Here is a 19,007-nt window from a genome sequence, read left to right as displayed (position 1 = left end):
AGCCTGTATCACATGTACACATACATACATGCATGTACGTGCCAATAGGTTTCCTGTCACTTACAGTTGCTGTCACATAAGCCGTTTCTCCAGAGCCAGTTGCATGCGGCTTCACAATCCACGCTGCAGTCCCGTTCTCAGGCAATTCAATGCATTCTACGCATGAGAAACAAGGATCAGATTAGATTTGACCGAATGCCCAAGTTTGAGGGAGAGTCTTGCAATGCACAGTTCAACACCGTTTCTGGCACAGCACCGGCAGGCTGGTACTGATCTGCGGGCCTGTAAGGGCATACCCGTGACTGCATAATAAGCCGCAATCCTACATGCAGGGAATTTTCTAGAACCGCCCCAACCGGTTTTCGACCGGTTGAAATTGTTGGCGACCGGTTGAAAAGTTACAAATCAGTTCCAACCGCCCGTACTTTTCTGTGGGTGAATGGAGCTGTGAATGGTCAAACGCTTTTTTCTGGACGGATACTTCCAGCGAAGCCGCGTGGGCTGGTACTAGGGTCACGAGTTTGTACTCCAGCACCAAGAAATCTGTTAAATTGTTGTCGAGTGCCATATTTGGGTTGTATTTTGAAAAAAATTCCGCGGGGGACCCCGGACCCCCCGACTCTTCATTGGACCGTAACCGGTTGGAAATTTGTCCTAGAATATACCCTGACATGTATATGTACGTATGCACCAATGATCACAAATGCAGCTCAGTGTCATCATCTGAAAAGACCTCCGCAGTAGTTATGTACTTGAAGTACAAACACAACTAATGTTATTATTAACTGTGCGGCATCCCACACAAACGCCCTAAATCACGACAGTGCTAATTCATTGCATAGACTGTACGGTAACATCATCGGCAACCTGCTACCCGGCTCCAAGTCATGAGATTCTTAGAGCAGAAATGCACAGTTTACTTGACTAGTCGTTGCTAAGCACCATCCCCAATAAGTGGCAATAACATATCACACTGAGACTGAGTCAGTCCAGTCAATGCTTGTTGGCCTACATTGTAGTGAGTCCAGGAATGCAGTGTAGTACGTCGTGTGCGCTGCGCTACCATGATCCGACCGATTGCAACAAGGCATGGGCTAGCCTACACCTACTTTTGAGCTCTATCCGGTCGCTTGGCAGATCATAGGAGTCCGGCATGAAGTCGAATAGTTGCTTGTCCTTAGCATCAAGGAAGATACGGCAAAACAGGCTGCACATATGCAATGTACGCGTATTGGAAAAAAGAACATCTTGTCGGTTAGCTTTCGGAACCTCCATACACTTTGGACCATACACTTTGGACCATACACTTTGGACCAGGCTCCTGGCAATGAAGATATGACTGTATCTGTCATCATAAAACATCTCCACAGACTTTAGCGATCGGTTTGCTCATTCATTTCGCATCATGTTTTGCACAATCTGACAGAGCCTGGATGTTTCACAGTGCGCTGGGCATAAAGGTGTCCCTCACAGCATGCAACAGCATGCAACAGCATGCAACAGCATGCAACAGCATGCAGACGTGAACAGTGTGCCGCATGATTGGTACGGTGTGAGAAGAAGGGGTAGTCTCCGTGCTCTGTTTGCCGCTGAGCGTACACACTGATTGTGAAACAAGTGCTCAGTGGATGTATCAGGGGCGTCGGAAGGTATTTTAATGTGGTACGGTCAGCCATCTGAAGTACAATTTACTCGTGGGGGAGTGGTGGTTGAGCCGAACATTTTGGAATTTTAGATCCCAGATCAGTGTATTTTGTTGATTCACGGGGTATCTGGGGCAAAAAGTGGTACGGTCAATACCGTAGTGACCGTACCGTGTGCGACGCCCCTGTGTATAGAGAGGAGGTTTTTCATGGGTACAGAATATGAGTAGACTCTACCGGTGAACAGGCGGTGGCTGTACCTATCTATAGATCTCATAGACACCACAGCCTAGTACTGTACTATGTAGTACGTGGTGAACAGGTCACATGACCTTTTTCGTAGTGTCATGGCCCATGAACAAGCTCGATAATGCACCGGCTCTAAATGTAACAGTTGCTGATCACGAGTGGCCGTTGCTCGCTCTCATGACTTCCATACCGTAAAAGCCCCTGTATATGCCCACTCGAAATTACGCCCACCCTCCGTGTACACGCCCAGTCAGGAGAAGTCAACACTTTTGTTTCAAAATAGCGCCCATGCCCATGTATACGCCCAGGTATGCCGGCAACACCAGTACAATGTCATGTACAGGTACTGATACCCAATACTTACTGCTATCACCATTCCAAGTACACGCCCGGTTCCAAAATAACGCCCGTGCCCTCGTATACGCCCAGGAAATCGAGGCTGCTGTTCTATATGCCCGGGGCCTATACACGGGCTTTTGCGGTAGTATACCATTGGTAACGGCAAAGTGGACACAATTATGCTGGAAGTAATAGTTATGCTGACAACCGGCACCTTCTGGGAGTGGTAGAACAGCGTTCATCCCGCAGAAAACAGGCATGCTTCAGCAATAGTCTTTGGAGATGTTCATTCACCGTGTACTTCAAGGAGTACGTTATTGGCAAATAACCCAAATACTATAAACACAACTTGCTTTAAAAATAGATAGTAGCTGCATGTTGAAAAGAGGCCTGGCTCACCGTGGCATGCATGCTGTTCATTTGCTTACCTTACATGATCTCATTTGCTGTATATTCCAGAAGAGATTACTATCTTCGCACAGTTCAGTGGACCTGTTTCACAAGCACAAAAACTTGTCAAAAAGTGTGCTCCAAATACCGGTACTCAGTCTTGCTAGCCGATGCATTACACGCAGCACCATCAATCGACATTCACCTGCATACAACGGTCTTGCATGCATCGTCTCAACGATAATATCATCACCAAAAAAAGCGTGAGTGAGGGAGGGGTTGAGTGAGTAAGTAAGAGTGCGAGTAAATGAATGAGTGAGTAAATGAATGAGTGAGTGAGTATACGAGCAAGCTAGTAGCCAGTGACTGGCGAGCAAGCCGGCGCTTACCTTGGGAAGTGATTGACTTTCTGGTAGATACGCATGTCAGGAAGAATCTCAGGCTTCAGCACACGATCCGTCCAGATCAAATTGAACTTGACATCGTCATTTCTAGTCTGCATGCATGCATATAGCCCCACACGCACACATGCAGATCGAAAGTGCAATTCAATAGACCAGGTGCACATACATGTACATGCATACACACAGTGGGTACGAGCCTGCGTGACCAAGCCACTATTGCACCGTTAAAAAGACACATCTGTTTTCCACTAAAAGGTATCTGGATAGGCAAGGGAACGCGGACAACCGAACACACATACTTTAGATGCATGTGGCACATAAAAAAGGTGTGAACTTGTGCGTACGTGTATATGGGTCCCATGGAAAATTGCTAGAGTACGCACACTCCGTAAAACAATCGAAAAAATGTCAATCCCTGGAATTGAGTGCTGCAATGCATGCAGCCAACAGATCAGGGAGTCATGCGAACCCCATTTGGTTGCACAGATTCCTGGCCTTGTTCCGACTTCTGCATGCCATGTGGAAGCCGGCTATGACCAAGCTTATAGTGTACAAGACCATGCGTGACTGGTATGCAAACTGTGAGGTCCGGTTATGTTGGATGTGCCACGCATGCTATGGTTATCGGTGATTTTCTTTCGGATAGGAGAGGTCTGACTGTAAAGGTAACCGTCTCCAATAAAGGCACGCATACTGCGACAGCACATGCACTCACATACACTCACACGCCTGCCCGCCCACCTACCCCCCCCCCCCTCCATCCCACGCACACACACGTATGCATGCATGCCCACCCACCCACCCGCACACATACATACATACAAACACACGCGCGCGCGCGCACGCGCACACAGATATACGTGGGTGTGCGCGTCCACTCAATACACATGCGACACCTCTACTCACCTCTTCAAATCCATGTGTTCTGAAGATGTCACTGACTAGAGCAGAGTCTGTATCCAGCACCACTTTCATGGAATAGACCTCTAATGTCATCAATGCAGGACAACAATACGCAGTAGACACCATTGGACACTTGTCATAAAATACCTTCACTTACACATTCTGTATTCAGGTGTGAAAAATCTCGAATGACCAGAATGAGCGATTGTGGACACGTACTAGTGAACGGACAATAGGATTTTTGGGCATTCCTTAGTCATGGATCACTCCATATAACCGGCCAAAAGCATATATTCTGGCAAAAAAACCTGCCTTCGCTTTGGAATCGGTGGAATTGTATTCCGTGGATTCAACGTCTGTGTAATCGGAAAGCGTGTGGACAGAATCTGGACAGAATGGACAGAATCGTGTCGAACTAAGCGTGCCACGGTGTCCACTTCATAGGCAAGGAACAGTCATTCGAAATGGAAAGAGTTGAAGGACGTAAAACTGCCACGGCTTGGCTGAGGACATGCTAAAGCTTAGTGGTTAGAGTACCGCAGTCAAAACCGAACACTTTGGGTTTCTGGCCCCGAGTCCCAGTGATGTCTGTCACTGGTGGGGCTATTGATAGTTAGGTGTGATTGGCATTGCAGCAGGACACCACGAACATTCACTGGCCAAGGAGCAAACCTGATATTGAGTAGATACCTGGTGAGCTGCTTACCAATGGTGGCCGGGAATGCCGCAGCGGCCGACATGATGCACAGGGTGATTTGCAGTATGGTCTGCAGCACTGGGAAATGGCCTCAGTAATGGTGTCGTTCCATTATGATTACCATAAAGACAATGGTCGTAAGTTCAGCAATTACCTCACAGCATCGTAGGGCAAATATTCAAATTCCCAGTGGAAGAATGATGCGGTTATCACCTGTGTTCTACGCATGATAATTTTGTCAACTTTCGGAAAGCCTTTGACAGGGGTTGGCAAGGACTATTGGGTGTTGTGCCAAAGCATGGCCTCAGTATGTCCCGTGCTTTTTACACACGTGACCAAGCAAAGGTAGTGGGTGTCATGGTGGGTATTGCGGGTCTCATCCCTGCCCAGCCAATATCTGGGCCCCAAGGAAGATGGGCTCAGCCCGATACTGTTTGCACGATACCTGGAGGCTGCCCTGCAAGGGAGTCGTGATCGCTTCCCACCAAGACCCAAGTGCAAACACATGGTCTTACCAGAGACAGGCTATGCTAGTGATGTCAACTTCCTGCCCCGTAAGCTCTCTTGGCTACAGGAAGTTATGCCCAAAATAAGCGCAACACTCCGGCACGGCCTGGAGTCTCAAAGTGAGCCAGTCAAAGACGGAATGGATCCAGGTGACATCTGAAGCTGAAACATGGAAAAGATCTTCAAAACTTGGGTCCTACTGGGGTGAAGGTGAGGACATGGTGCATCGCATGGAGATGGCTTCGAAGTCTTTCGCATGGTAGGATGTTCTCCCTGTGGCATTGAAAAGACAAGGTATCTGAAATGCGTAGACTGAGGATATACAATTCGGTGGTGATCTCCACCCTACTGTACAATTGCGAGACCTGGGGACTCACAGAGGGCAACCTGGCGTCCTTGGATGTCTTCCACAGAAAACAGCTGGCCACAATTCTTGGCATTCCTCATCCAGATCACATAACAAGTGACGCTTTGCAGTCATACGGGTGCGCTAGACAAGTATGCATCCTTTTGCTGTCACTGTCCACTATCTTTCTGGAGGAATTGGTAGATGGGCAGCAATGGAGAACATAGAGGAAGGTATGAGCATTGGTGGCCGATGTCTCACGGATCTCTGCTTTGGTGATGGCATTGATTTGTTGGCAAAGACAGAGGAAGGATTACAGAACGTGTAAAATATCAGTGCACGCCGGAGCTAGTCATGGCTGTAAGGCAACAACATGCAACAATGATGAACAACTCGAACTAATGCAGGGATTCAAATATTTAGGAACCTTCATCATGTGCACGGATGATCAGCGGTTGATCGAGGTTGTCTGTAGCCACCCATAATCATAGTCTGGCTCTACTGCTGACTCTTGTTCTCCGGTGCTCCACTGCCTTCACTAGGGCTATGGGCTTGTGAAGACGAATGATGAAGGAGCAAAACCAGGCCTACCGAATCACAGTAACGTTTCTATCATGACATGCTTGTCAAATTGATCCCGTTCACAAATTTCTTCTTTTCTCAGTGTAGTGAAACGTATGTGCAAGCCAAGCACTCGAGGGATCTGAAAAACCTGGCTGGTGTGCTCCTGGTCCATAGTCATGCGATTGCAAAAGTCGGCGCGACTTATACTACCGTGGTCAATTTAACGGTGGTAAATGGAGTAGATGTCTGTATTTCGTGACAAAAAAGCAGGGTGCAGCTTATACTCCTGAAAATACGGTAGTCGCCAAGCTCAGAGTGCTTGCCTTGATCGGTTTTCCATAGCGGCATGTAAGATGCAGGCAGTCTTACTCAGAGTGCTTGCCTTGACCGGTTTTCCATAGCGGCATGTAAGATGCAGGCAGTCTAACTCAGAGTGCTTGCTTTGACCGGTTTTCCATAGCGGCGGCATGCAAGATGCCGGCATGCTAACTAAGTTTCACTCAGCATACACCAGCCATACACACTGCAGCGCTTATGCCAGTGATATCACATATGCCGCTTGTGTCTGTTTTGAGTGGCAAACCAGTGCTGGTGATACCACAATTCTGCCACTCCATACAGAAGCATCTCAAACGATGATGTAATCACATTACCCGGCCTATACCATAGAGCCTGCATGCATGCACTGACCAGCAATGCACCGTACCGTTTGTGACTGGCACTAACAGCAATGTACTCCAAATCCATCTAAAACATCACGTAAGTATGCAACCATTGGTAGTGCTGGATCGTGTACATTACTGTAGATATACCATACGTACTGGCAATTGGCAATAGAGCCGAGTCGCCATCGCTGCTACCGCCATTGTCTTGTTGCATCTTGTCAAGAAGCAGGCGTGTAGAAAAGAGCAGGACGGGCTGCTGGTCAGCCATCACGACTGCACGCTGTACTTGACCATCGCCCGGCCACATGAATGTGGTGCTGTACAAAGCAACACAGATGGTCATCTCCAAGACGGTCCGCACTGGATCTTACATGCTATCCAGCCAGCCATCCTCGCATGGTCAGCTTGGTGGCGTGCAGATCCAAATAATTACAGTCGGGTGTACTTGTAAATGAATTCCAGTTCATAAATGAAACACAGCCGGGAGTCGGAGTCCCTCCCAGTGTTGTGTTCATTGTGCTGGATCAGCGCATCTTTAAATTCAGGATGTACATGTAGGTAACTTGTGATTTTTGTTTTTTTTGCAACCAAAGGTGGAGAAGAACACCTACGAAGCTACTTTACAAGAACATAATACAGTCGTCCCTCTCTAATCCGGCACCTTTTGCTACGGCGTTTTCTGCTGGATTAACGAGGGTGCTGGATTAAGAAATCCTGCCCTCTGACCCGGCCCTACCCAATTGCATGCATGTGTTATACGTCAAAACGCAGGGTTTTTCCGTGTCGATCCAAGTATTTGGTGCACAACTTTATATTCTCAACTGTTCTCCAGGAATATACACAGTGATAAAGTGATAAAGTAAAACAGAGAACATGTTCACATGTACTCTTGCACACACACGCACACACACACACAGACCTGAAAATTGGCAGGACACTACTTCTTGCTAAAATAAGAAAGTATGGTTGACTGCTTAGCAGTTGTCTCCTGGACAACATTGACCCTCTTGAGAAGGCCACGCAAGCAGTCGACATCATGCAGGTCGAACGACGGATGTCCTTCGGAGCAAACAATTGCATCAGCAAGTGCACGGGATGCTTGTGCCAGAGTTGGAAGGCTGTTGGAGTGCGCATCCAAGATGTGCTAGAGCTGTTAGCCAGTTAGTTGTAGAACGTCAGTACCGTCGGTCAGTGTCGTGCATCGTCGCTGATTGTTTAGTAACTGGTGGTGTTAGTGGACAGTATAGCGTAACTTGTAGTTCCTTGGTCTTTCTCTTTGTATAAATTGAGTTCGGGTTCGGAAAAGTCCTAACAACCAACCACGCGCGCGGCACTGACCAGACTGGCCTGGCAAGGAGTGCACCTGTACGGTACGCGATTTACGACTGCCGGATTATGAAATCAAACTACGTGCTGTTTGAGCGAATCGTTTCAAAAAGTCACTGCCGGAGGCGGAATTCAAGTGCCGGATTACGATGTAGGAATTGAACGAAAAAAATCGGTTTCATCAGAAAGTGCGCCGGTTGGCAAGGGTTCCGGATTAACAAGTGCCGGATTAGAGAGGGACGACTGTACCAAGAGTACAATCAAAACCCCAGGGGTTATGTGCTCTTGGTAATACCGAGTCACACCGAGAAAGACTGAGAGGAGAGCTGGCTTTAGTGCAATTTCTTATTTGGGCGCTGCCAGGTGGAATACACTTCCACCGGCTTGCCGCATGTCTAGTTCACCAGCTGAATTTAGCTCATCCATCAAATTATACCTAGGGTTCCCTGTAAAAAGGTGCTGACGCCTGTTGGGAATTCCCTAGTAAAAGAAGAATAAAATATAGTTCGCAAGGGTCGTGCCACTCCAGTCCAGACCGCACAACACACTCCGAATGCCTCGTTCCTCCCTCTCGGTCAACTAACCTGTCCACGATGGCTGGTAGCTCTGCCCGGCGATCATCCCTGTCACCAGGGTCAGAATCGCTCGTACTTGTAGTATGTTGCTGTCCTGCGTGATGTGTCGGGTAGGTCCACATCCTCGGCATCACGGATAGCGATGCCGCTCCGACGGTCTCCTGCTCCTGCCGACCATGGCTCAGCTGCTCGGCATGTGGCCGCCTCGCTAGCGTGCTGTGCTCAGTAACGAGTTTCCCCAACTTCTTACGATTAGATATTGGGGATGACATATCTACGGCGAGCAGTGAAACAACGAGGGTGAGGCCGGTTTAGTTGCCTCCAAAGCGCGATGCACACGACTCGCGGAACCGACGGACCTGACGAGTGACGGATAGGAAGTGCAAGACAACGACATGAACAAGACTTAGTAGTTACATGCAAGCGTGCAGATCCTACCTCCATGATTACCATGACTCCCGACGCCTGGCGCGGCGACTCACGACTACCGGTAGTTGGTCGGCTACACATCATCTGGCCGGTGTCGTACAATCATGTCGTGAGGAGAAGCCTTGGCTTGAGGCTTCTTGTGAGATAACAGTACCGGTAACACTAACTTACTATACAGACTCAGTAGAGGACGCGTCGACGGGCGAGTTGGACACACCCATTCCAAAACTTACTTGCAAAAGATTCGAAGATAAGTGAAGCGGTACGCCGGTAGCTAAGCCTAGGCTAAGGATCCAACACTACATAGTCATTGTAAACACTACATAACTTCATAAGTCATTGTAAACACTAGACAGTCAACGGTAGACAACACTGTTACAACAGCACTAGTGTTACTTGTACTTGTTGTTTGATTTGTTTTCATTGACAGTTGCGAAACGAGCACAACCGCAGAACATTATAGTAAATTGGCTGCGAAGAAAAGTGCGATACGTGTACTTGCAGCAAGTCCGTCATTCGGTCTTCCTTCCTCTCCATTATACACTTTAATACGCTTATCCTTTTCGTCTGAACAGCAAAAACGTTTCGAAAACGGAAAAAAAACGTTTTTCAATCGTTGTTGTGTAAACGAGGCCTGATTTACATGTGTGAGCGGACAAGGTAGGAACGTTAGCTGCATGACATCATTTTGAGATACAGGCGTTTGAAGTTTGGCAAACTGTGGCATATTTTTTACCTGGGTTAGAGGGCTCTATTTGCATCAAGCGCTTGTGCCTCGCTCAGCGCAGGGCTTCAAGGTCCAGCACTGAAAATTTGAAGTGAATCCGTTATGGCTGAAGGAAGATATGGCAGCTAGTTGTGCGACGGGTGGCGTATTGACGGGCGAATTTGGAGGTGACGGCGATCAGCTGATAGCCTGCTGTCAGGTGCTGAGAGCTTCTCTGATTCTGAGAGCGTTTCTGAGTCAGGTAGTAGTCGAGAGCGTCTTCCACTACGCCGAAAACGACGTGCCGATCAGCGTTTTGTTTGCTGCTGGCTTCAGCACGGTACAAAAAGACATAGGGAACAAATGAGATGGATCTTTCGGATGCAGGCGAACGTGGTGACAGCAGTGATGATGGTAACACCAATGAAGGGGAACGTTCCTGTGGATGCTGAGTTGTACTGAATGTATACGCCGAACCAACTTCAGAGCTCTGAAGCACACAGCGCAGGAGCTGAAGAAACAATAGCGTCGTGCACCACAGGGGAACGTATGCAGGGACTTAATAGCCCAGAACTGGGCAACTAGCTAGCTGTTGCCCAATGCATTGGATGCAAGTGGCAGACCTGCATCGTGCACTGTCTGGAAATGAGTGTTTTAAGAATTGAGATACACAGAATGGTCAAGGCTGGTGAACATGAGCTGAGTGGAAAGAAGTCAAATCGGGCCTCGGATTGCGGACTGATGTGTAACGTTACGTTAAGTACAGTTTCTCAAGTCTGTGGACTCGTCCTGCTTCGCCAATGGGCACCGTATTGGTGGTGCGTCTCCGGAATATTATTTCGATGCTGTGTGTTCAAGAGCTGTCTGTCTCCTGCCAAAATGTTACAAACTATATTACCAAGGTGCGCCGCTCAGTCGTCGGGAGCCTCAATGCATCAGAGCAGAGTCCGAGGTCGCCAATAGTATACGATGAGAGTGTGCACACATGGATGAAGCAAGAACGCACTGGAATTGCCATTTGTCCGCCAAATTCTTCTATTTTTGACATGTGTGTAGTGGTATTTGATGTGTGGATTGAGTACCAGCTTCAACAGTCCTATTATTTTGCCTTGCATCACGAGTTTTTCTGGAGCTGATTTTTCGGCTCCGGCTGTTTCTAGTTATGTGGTTTTGTTGCTTGGTTCCACCTCAAACGAGTCCATGTGTGTGATCAGCTCATCTTTCACACTGATATACACTTGTGGAGAAATACAGGCCAAGATAATGGGTTTTTTTTCAGTGTTTTGGTTGTACTGAAGGGTGGACTGTTTAAAGGGAAACTGAACGCCAAAAATAAGTATGGCTTATCCGAAGGGGAATTGGGCACTGATTCCGATGAGCTATGTCTCGAGCCGATCAGAGAAGAGGAACTGTGTCAAATTTCATAAATAACACCTCCCATATTTGGAAATTGGCCTTGATGACGTGCGTACTGCTTAGCTGTCACCATGCTGTGCATGTTCAGCAGTGTAATTGAATGGAAGAAAACAATTACTTTGGTGTTTTGCAGCTCTGTTTCGTTCCCTGACGGTAACCAAATCTAGATGTAGGAATCTGTTGAGCAGGAGAGTGACACCTGTCTTCCCGAAGGCTGTCCAGGCTGCAGTGGTGATGAAGAAGACACGATCATCACCCCGAGATCGATCGTAGCGAATTGGAAAACTCATGGTGAATTTGCTTCCACTCCAAGGCAATGTCGAGGTATGAAGGGTGCTTGTACTGCCTTCCGAAGTGAAGAGGAGATGAACATGGCTTTGCATAGCTGTTGTTCTATGCCAACTTACCTACTCTTGCTGGTACCGTAGTGGCATATTGCAAATTTCGTGGACGAACAACTCTAGTCACTAGTGGCTAGTGAGCAACACTAACAGGTGAGATTTTTCAATTCGACAAAAAATGTTTTTGTTTGAGAACTGACAGTGGCAGTCATTAGACTCAGTAGGTGTCTTTGCTGCTTCTTTCCCTTCATTGGTAGGGTTGTGCTTGAATAATACAAGTGCTTGAAGTAAAATAAAATAAATAGAACATGTGGAACATAAATCTAATCAAGCATCAGTACATGTATTGCGCAGTTCAACTTCAAAGCACATGAAATCACAATGATCACGAAGTTTATGTAATCAGGAGTACACCCTGTGTTCAACGAACACATACACACATGCTGTATTGCGCACACACATGTACACATGTGCGTGCACCCCCATCCCATCCCACAGACACACGCATGCAGCGCGCACATCCATACACATGTGCGTGTACCCCCCCCCCCCCACACACACACACACACATTCCTACCCATACACATGTGCGTCCCCCCCCCCCCACACACACGTGTGCACATACAGATACACAAACACACACGCACGAACACACACACACACACAAGATACGTGTAAGTGTACATGGTCTTCCTGGTGCAGATGCTGAGCCAGCACAATGGAAAATACCTCCATCAAGATGCTTGATCAAGTGTTGTGATAATGGCACTGTTTGTTTGTTTTTACAAAGAAGTGTGGGAAAGATTACAATGCATTATAATTCATAATTGTTCTTTGCCTTGTACTGTGCAGACCAGAATGCTTCGTTATCAACTCCTGGCTTTCCATCGGCATGGTGTTCAGCTGCAGCGGCATCTGGTCCGGGGAGTTCAAGTTGCTGGATGGCTGCACTGACACAGGATGGGTTTGCGTTGGCAATGCGATACGGCAGTCATCCCACATCACGAGCTACATGTTTATGTAATTTATATTGTCGCTTGTCCAGCAACGTCAAGGCTCTGCATGTAAACACAGGAGAACACCATAATACTACTCAGGGGATAATAATTTTGGGTATCAATTTCGTGACAATTATTAGATTCACACAATATTCACAACGTATGCAACACGATGCTGTCTATTGACACTACTTCAAACTGAAGTGCTCACTACTCCTCTCCCGTTTTTATCTCCCTCTACCTTATGAATACTCTGCATTACTGGTTTCGTTTCTACCCTTTCCATTGCTGCCAGCTCCCAGTCTTTTTCAATGCACAGCACCACCTTGACAGTCATTTTTGTGATTTGATGTACACATACTTTGAAGTTCAAATTCGAATTACATGATCAGATTTTTGTTCCACATTTTCTATTTATTTTTACTTCAAGCACAACCCTACCGATGAAGGGAAAGAAGCAGCAGAGAGACACCTACTGAGTCTAATGACTGCCACTGTCAGTTCTCAAACAAAAACATTTTTTGTCGAATTGAAAAATCTCACCTGTTAGTGTTGCTCACTAGCCACTAGTGACTAGAGTTGTTCGTCCACGAAATTTGCAATATGCCACTACGGTACCAGCAAGAGTAGGTAAGTTGGCATAGAACAACAGCTATGCAAAGCCATGTTCATCTCCTCTTCACTTTGGAAGGCAGTACAAGCACCCTTCATACCTCGACATTGCCTTGGAGTGGAAGCAAATTCACCATGAGTTCAAAGTTTCCAATTCGCTACGATCGATCTCGGGGTGATGATCGTGTCTTCTTCATCACCACTGCAGCCTGGACAGCCTCCGGGAAGACATGTGTCACTCTCCTGCTCAACAGATTCCTACATCTAGATTTGGTTACCGTCAGGGAACGAAACAGAGCTGCAAAACACCAAAGTAATTGGTTTCTTCCATTCAATTACACTGCTGAACATGCACAGCATGGTGACAGCTAAGCAGTACGCACGTCATCAAGGCCAATTTCCAAATATGGGAGGTGTTATTTATGAAATTTGACACAGTTCCTCTTCTCTGATCGGCTCGAGACATAGCTCATCGGAATCAGTGCCCAATTCTCCTTCGGATAAGACATACTTATTTTTGGCGTTCAGTTTCCCTTTAAGGTGGCAGTTCCCCTTTTCCGTATACTACACTCTTTGGACCAGAAGTCATGAACAGCTAGGAATATCCAAACCAAACTTGGCAGTGATGTTGAGGGTGTTCATACCTAGGTTCAGAATCATTTTTCACACATCTCACATATCTTGAAGTGCCGAACTTGCTCTCAGCCAAAATGCGTTCATATCGCACGTACAGGGCAAGGATTGAGCCAAAAGAGAACAGAGGCTAATGGTACCCAGCAGTATTAATTTGCTCAGAACTCATGCAGACTGACAGCTCGAGGTGCTAAACTAGACTAAACCTTGCAAACATATGTACAGTGGAGCATTGTGATTTTCAATTTTACAGATCAGAAACGCGATGTTTACAGATAATTCAGAGGCATGCCAGTTGGAAGAACCTCGCTGGGATATTGACAGTTCTGTTTAGTTTAGCACCTGGCAAATTTCACGTAGATGTGAATAATGCCCAAGATTATGATTCTATGACAAGTAAGCCCTGAGATATGTTGGCTCAAGCTTGTCGGAGTCCATGAAAAAGAGGGTCAAATTCAGGAAAAAGTACACTCCAGTTTCACCTTTCAAAAGCCACCAGCAGCATATGTTTCTTCTTCCTTGTGCTGTGCTTGATCCAGAAACCCTTTCTTCATTGCTCTGCAATGCTTCCTTGCCTTTTGCTCCTCTTCTGACGACTTTCTACGCTTGTGGTACAGTTTTCCTCTTGAAAGACACCTAGATTTCTCTCCAACGACGGACTAACAGTGCACCCCATACGCTGTACTACTTCGACAAGCTCACTGTGGTCTTCATTGAACACGATCACGGCCAGGAACACAGCAGTCTCAACAGTTATGGAGCTACAGAACGATTCCTTTGGACAGAGATGTCAAATAGTGCCATTGAGTGCTTCATTGGCATTCTGTGTGGCACGACGAACACAGCCCTGTAGGAGGGATTTGTCGGCAAGATGGACATATACAGGTTTAATTTCTTCAAAGACTGCAACAGGGATAGTGTTGTTTGACGATGAAGAAACTGCCACAGAAACATTGCCATATCCACACTTCTATTGCTGCCACCTGCACCCTGAGTCCTTCTGGGCAGAACTGATTGCATTTCTCGGCATCCTTGGACTGTACGTTGTGGCAAACAGATGCCCAAATAACACGGGCCATCGCTGTGACGAAGCCTGCAATCCTGCAGATAGCATTTCCAAAATAGTTCCGTAGGGAGTCTCCTTCCTTGTGCAGAAAGTACAATAGCGGGTCAACACTTCCACGTCCACAAAATGTGTGTGTCTCCCAAGCAATCACAGTCTGCATGCCATATAAGGAGCTGTATCCTCGTCGCATCCATGTTCCGTCCGCTGCGACGGCGATTTCGGCTGGCGATTCCTCCCCGGCTGCAACTCGTTGTGTGAACCCAACTTCAGCAGCATTATTCATGCTCAAACTTGCAGTAGCTTTAGCAGCTTGGTGAAGATTCTTCACGTGGCGCTGGTAGTTCTTCTTTGCAACCGGCGCTGGCAAATCGAGGAATGCACACAACTTCCGGAAATCCTCGCGGCCTCGTTCAAGCAGGCGCATAGCCAGTACGCTCTTTCTATTCAATTCAAAATAACTGGATGTCTTTCCCACTGCGGGCGGTGAAGCAACAGCAGTGCAGTAGTTGCATGCAACTTCAATTATGGAGACTAGGCCAACTCTTACATTTTCTGCAAACTGCTGATGTGGACAATAAATTCTGCAATTAAATTTAATTTCTGCAAACTAAAATTCCGGTTGTCAGAATCTAGGACTTCATCACTCTCCTCACTCGAGTCTTCATTGGAGTCACCAGCGCTCTCGGTATCCTCATATGCAAGTAAGTTCAGATCGCCAGCCAAGGGTTCACAGCTACGAGACGAGTCAGGTACTCCCAATTGCTCAGAGTCACATTCAGTTTGAGCACGAGATGCAGACTCGTTTTCTTTCTCCAGATCTCTGCGCTTGGGGCTCTGGAACTGGTTCCCGTAGAAAACACGCTTCTTGGCTCTGTAGTTAGCGGACTATCTCCTCTTATTGCCAATGACCAGAAGACAAAAGCTACAGAGAACAGCGGACACGCCAATTTCCAAATTTTTCTGTACTTCCTTTGACGCGGATTTGCATTTTTTTTGTTCGTGCTGACAGTGACACCGTACCAGTGCTGACCTGCTGACTGTACTGCAGAGCTGAGTAGATGTACGGGTCGGTACGGGGTACAACTAAAAGCCAACACGGCACACACACACAAAGAGCTGGCGGTCTTGGCACCCTCCGCGATCCACGCGGTGAACCGGAACGAAGATTGCGCTTGCGAACTGCATTCAAAGTGGAGATCAGCTGATTTTTTACAAATTCGCAGTGGGAGTTGGTTTGAATTTTTAAAATTTCCCAACCGTCGTGTTGTTTACCGCATAAAAAATTACACCAGCGGAAAGTTCATCACTTCAGGAGGAAAATGAGCCGGATATGGCCTCATTCTGACAACTTTCATTTTTTGGTCGTAACTTTGGGATCTGAAAAACAGATAGTTGTAGGTGACCTTCATGCAAAAAAACAGTTTTTGCCAGACTGCAGTTAACGTTCCATTTCTACCTTGTCCGCTCACATGTAGTTACTAGGGGTGCGTTTGGTTGGTACGATCTAGAACAGGATCGAACAGCTGGTGCACATGGAGCAGCCTCATGCCAACCAAACGCTACTCCAGAAACAGAGCACATTTTTGTGGAAAAATGTGCCAAACTTGGTGCATTCTTCAAAATGTGTATGGATCACCATGGTCACTTTGTACGGTACGACGAGTCCAACCCAAAAGCGTATGCACGTGATCATTTGGGAACAAAATCGATGTTCCCGCCAGGTTTCACTGTGAAAAAGTGAAACTGCTCGGTCTGCTCCGGCCTCGAGGCCGGAGCAAGCAGAACATGTTCTGGCCGACCCAGAACAGGTGCAGTCCCAACCAAACGCGCTGTTCTGGTGAATCCTGTTCTAGTTCGTACCAACCAAACGCGCCCTAGTACATGTACTATCAAGTATCATGGTGCGCAAGTAACTTGCGCACCATGATAGTTCGCGGGAATGCCGAGACCACAGGTCGTCGTTGTTGGCTTGCTTCACCAGCACAGGTTCCTTCTCGGAGCCCCTACTCTTCCCATTGTTGTGTTGTCCTGCTACGTCTCTCCCCTCTTCTTACAGTCAGTTGCGAGTAGGTTGTGTCTTCATTATAAAGATGACCAAGAGAGGTGTATCTATTATAATATTCTGAGTCAGGCTATTTAGTACGTTACTCAGTTACTGACTTACTGTCACAGGTTCAGCTTTCTCCAATCATTTTTTTAATTTTTTTTATTGAAAAACCACAAACCTTCAGACATGTGAATGTGCACATGATATACAGTGTACATACATGTACGTATGTATCGAGAAGGCAGCACGGAAACGGCAGTGGTGGTGAGGCCTGGGCAGTTCGTCCGACCGTGGGTCTCGGAGTCAACACTGGGCAGACGCACCGGGGGGGGGGGGGGGGGTGGTAGCTTAGGAGATAAGGGATGAAGCCAGCATGATCATAGTATGTAATGCATATTATTATGCAGAAGTAATAATGATGTTAATCTTAAAAAGAATAGTGCGGTGGACCTGCGCAGAGGAAAGGCATCATGGACATGATCTACGTGTATAACATAAATAAATCATCCTTATGCCACGCCCATGGCTCTAACACTCACACCCCATACCATAAAGCATAATGTAACACTGATGATGCGCATGTAAGACTCGTATACAGACAATGGGCCAGTGGGAGAGCGTGCAATGTACAATGTACACGTATGTCCAATTCCACTTGCTGTAGGCGTGACTTGTCCTGCAGTAAATCTCATCCAGTTCTTCATGGTGTTGATTCCCAGGCCAGTGTCCCGAATCTCCTCGCACATGGCGCGAGAGTATTGTCAGAACCAGGGAGTCGTATAGACCGGGTCTATACGACTCCCTGGTCAGAACACACTGCACATCAGAAATAATTATTATTGATAATGCTCCTTGTACTAGTATACCCTTATATAAACCTTGTTTTAGTTTTTTTAAAGTTTTTTTTACGGGGTAACGGCCTCTTTTACGGGCAAAATACAGTCATGTAGACGTGAAAAAATTGAGCTACCATGAAAGGTAAAATAGAATTTTATTCAAGCACAATACATTGGGAAACTCCAAGAAATTCCACGTAAAACAGACGAAATTCAGTTTTCAATGGCCGATGCCTAACCCAGCACCATCCTGCGTCGACAGGCCTGTCAGGCGCCTTCTACTTCTAGTTCTAGACCCGCGTAGCCGGAGGTCGACTGCATGGATAGTGCACTGCAAATAATTATTAGCTGCGAACTCGCACCCAAGCCATGATGATTGAAAATGGCTTGTCCCACTTGTTGTTGATTTGACAGGAGGACACCGTGTTCGGAAACAGTGACCTTGCTACAACCATCCACGGTTGGTAGAGCCATACGCTTCAGATGGTCCCAACGGACTGGGCCATGCTGTCAAACCAACAATAGTATACAATGTACTAATGTACCCTTGTTTCAGTTAGCAGCTGCACCGTTGTAATTGTTTCAGTTCGTATCTAATGATGGTCAGGTTCCAAAGCGTTGTCTTACGAAGCTGGTTCGGATTTACTGTGTCTTGTGGAATGGATGTGTTCACCCGACCTGTCTTCTACACCTCCTGTCCTGAACTATTACTTGTCCATCAGATCCAGGCAGTCTGGACATTCTGGCATCGTCCCTAGGATAAATAGGAAAGTCTCCCCTCCAATGCCAATGGAATGTCGAAGCTCTCATCGCTATGCCATGCATGTTTGAAGAGGCCAGGGGGTGCAACGATGATAATGTGCCACAGTGTTGGCATTCAAGTCCAGACCTTGCGCCAAGATGAACACTGGGAGAGCACTGCAAATGACAGAGCTAGAGATTGAGAAGTGCTTGATCTTTAGTCAGTTGAGAGAGGCACTACACTGGCGCAGTGATGCAGCGGATTAGAGATAGAAGAAGCCAACTAGCTTACTTGAAGAAGCGCAATGACGGTTATCAGCAGGGAGTAGCAGTATTGTACTACTCCCTGGTTATCAGTGTGCACACTCGAACCGAAAATTCGACTTGCGAAGGCAGGGAGTCGACAATGCAATGGTCGACTCCCTGGTCGAAGGTAACAAAAGAAAAGTCGAAAACAGAGACTCACTTTAGTGGACGATCAAGCAGGCACTTGACGGGGAACGTGTGGCTTTTATCAGCTGATCGCGGTGTTCTGAACGATGTACACTATGGTAGACACATTCCAGCCTGTTCT

At 47.0% G+C, this 19,007-nt stretch overlaps 4 long non-coding RNA genes across 5 annotated transcripts; 1 reads left to right on the top strand and 3 right to left on the bottom strand.

Moving 5' to 3' along the window:
* Window positions 1-56: 56 nt before the first annotated feature.
* Window positions 57-3,109, bottom strand: LOC135804970 (uncharacterized). 2 transcript variants are annotated; one of them, XR_010551105.1, is made up of 4 exons: window positions 3,011-3,109; window positions 2,660-2,723; window positions 1,110-1,207; window positions 57-156 (listed from the first exon to the last, which is right to left on the bottom strand). It is a non-coding gene; the product is annotated as an uncharacterized LOC135804970 (long non-coding RNA). The 2 variants fall into 2 exon arrangements; XR_010551104.1 differs by having other exon boundaries at window positions 1,110-1,176.
* A 774-nt stretch (window positions 3,110-3,883) lies between these two features.
* LOC135804966 (uncharacterized) lies at window positions 3,884-8,694 on the bottom strand. Its single transcript, XR_010551103.1, has 3 exons — window positions 8,618-8,694; window positions 6,864-7,024; window positions 3,884-4,011 (listed from the first exon to the last, which is right to left on the bottom strand). It is a non-coding gene; the product is annotated as an uncharacterized LOC135804966 (long non-coding RNA).
* A 2,423-nt stretch (window positions 8,695-11,117) lies between these two features.
* Window positions 11,118-12,967, top strand: LOC135804964 (uncharacterized). Its single transcript, XR_010551101.1, has 2 exons — window positions 11,118-11,653; window positions 12,353-12,967. It is a non-coding gene; the product is annotated as an uncharacterized LOC135804964 (long non-coding RNA).
* On the bottom strand, window positions 12,176-13,643 carry LOC135804965 (uncharacterized). The gene is made up of 2 exons (XR_010551102.1): window positions 13,042-13,643; window positions 12,176-12,558 (listed from the first exon to the last, which is right to left on the bottom strand). It is a non-coding gene; the product is annotated as an uncharacterized LOC135804965 (long non-coding RNA).
* Window positions 13,644-19,007: the final 5,364 nt, after the last annotated feature.

The sequence above is a fragment of the Sycon ciliatum genome, chromosome 1, assembly GCF_964019385.1.
Source record: "Sycon ciliatum chromosome 1, ocSycCili1.1, whole genome shotgun sequence".
Lineage (NCBI taxonomy): Eukaryota > Metazoa > Porifera > Calcarea > Leucosolenida > Sycettidae > Sycon > Sycon ciliatum.
The sequence above is the reverse complement of the archived record's forward strand: the minus strand, read 5'-3'. Positions and strand labels throughout refer to the sequence as shown.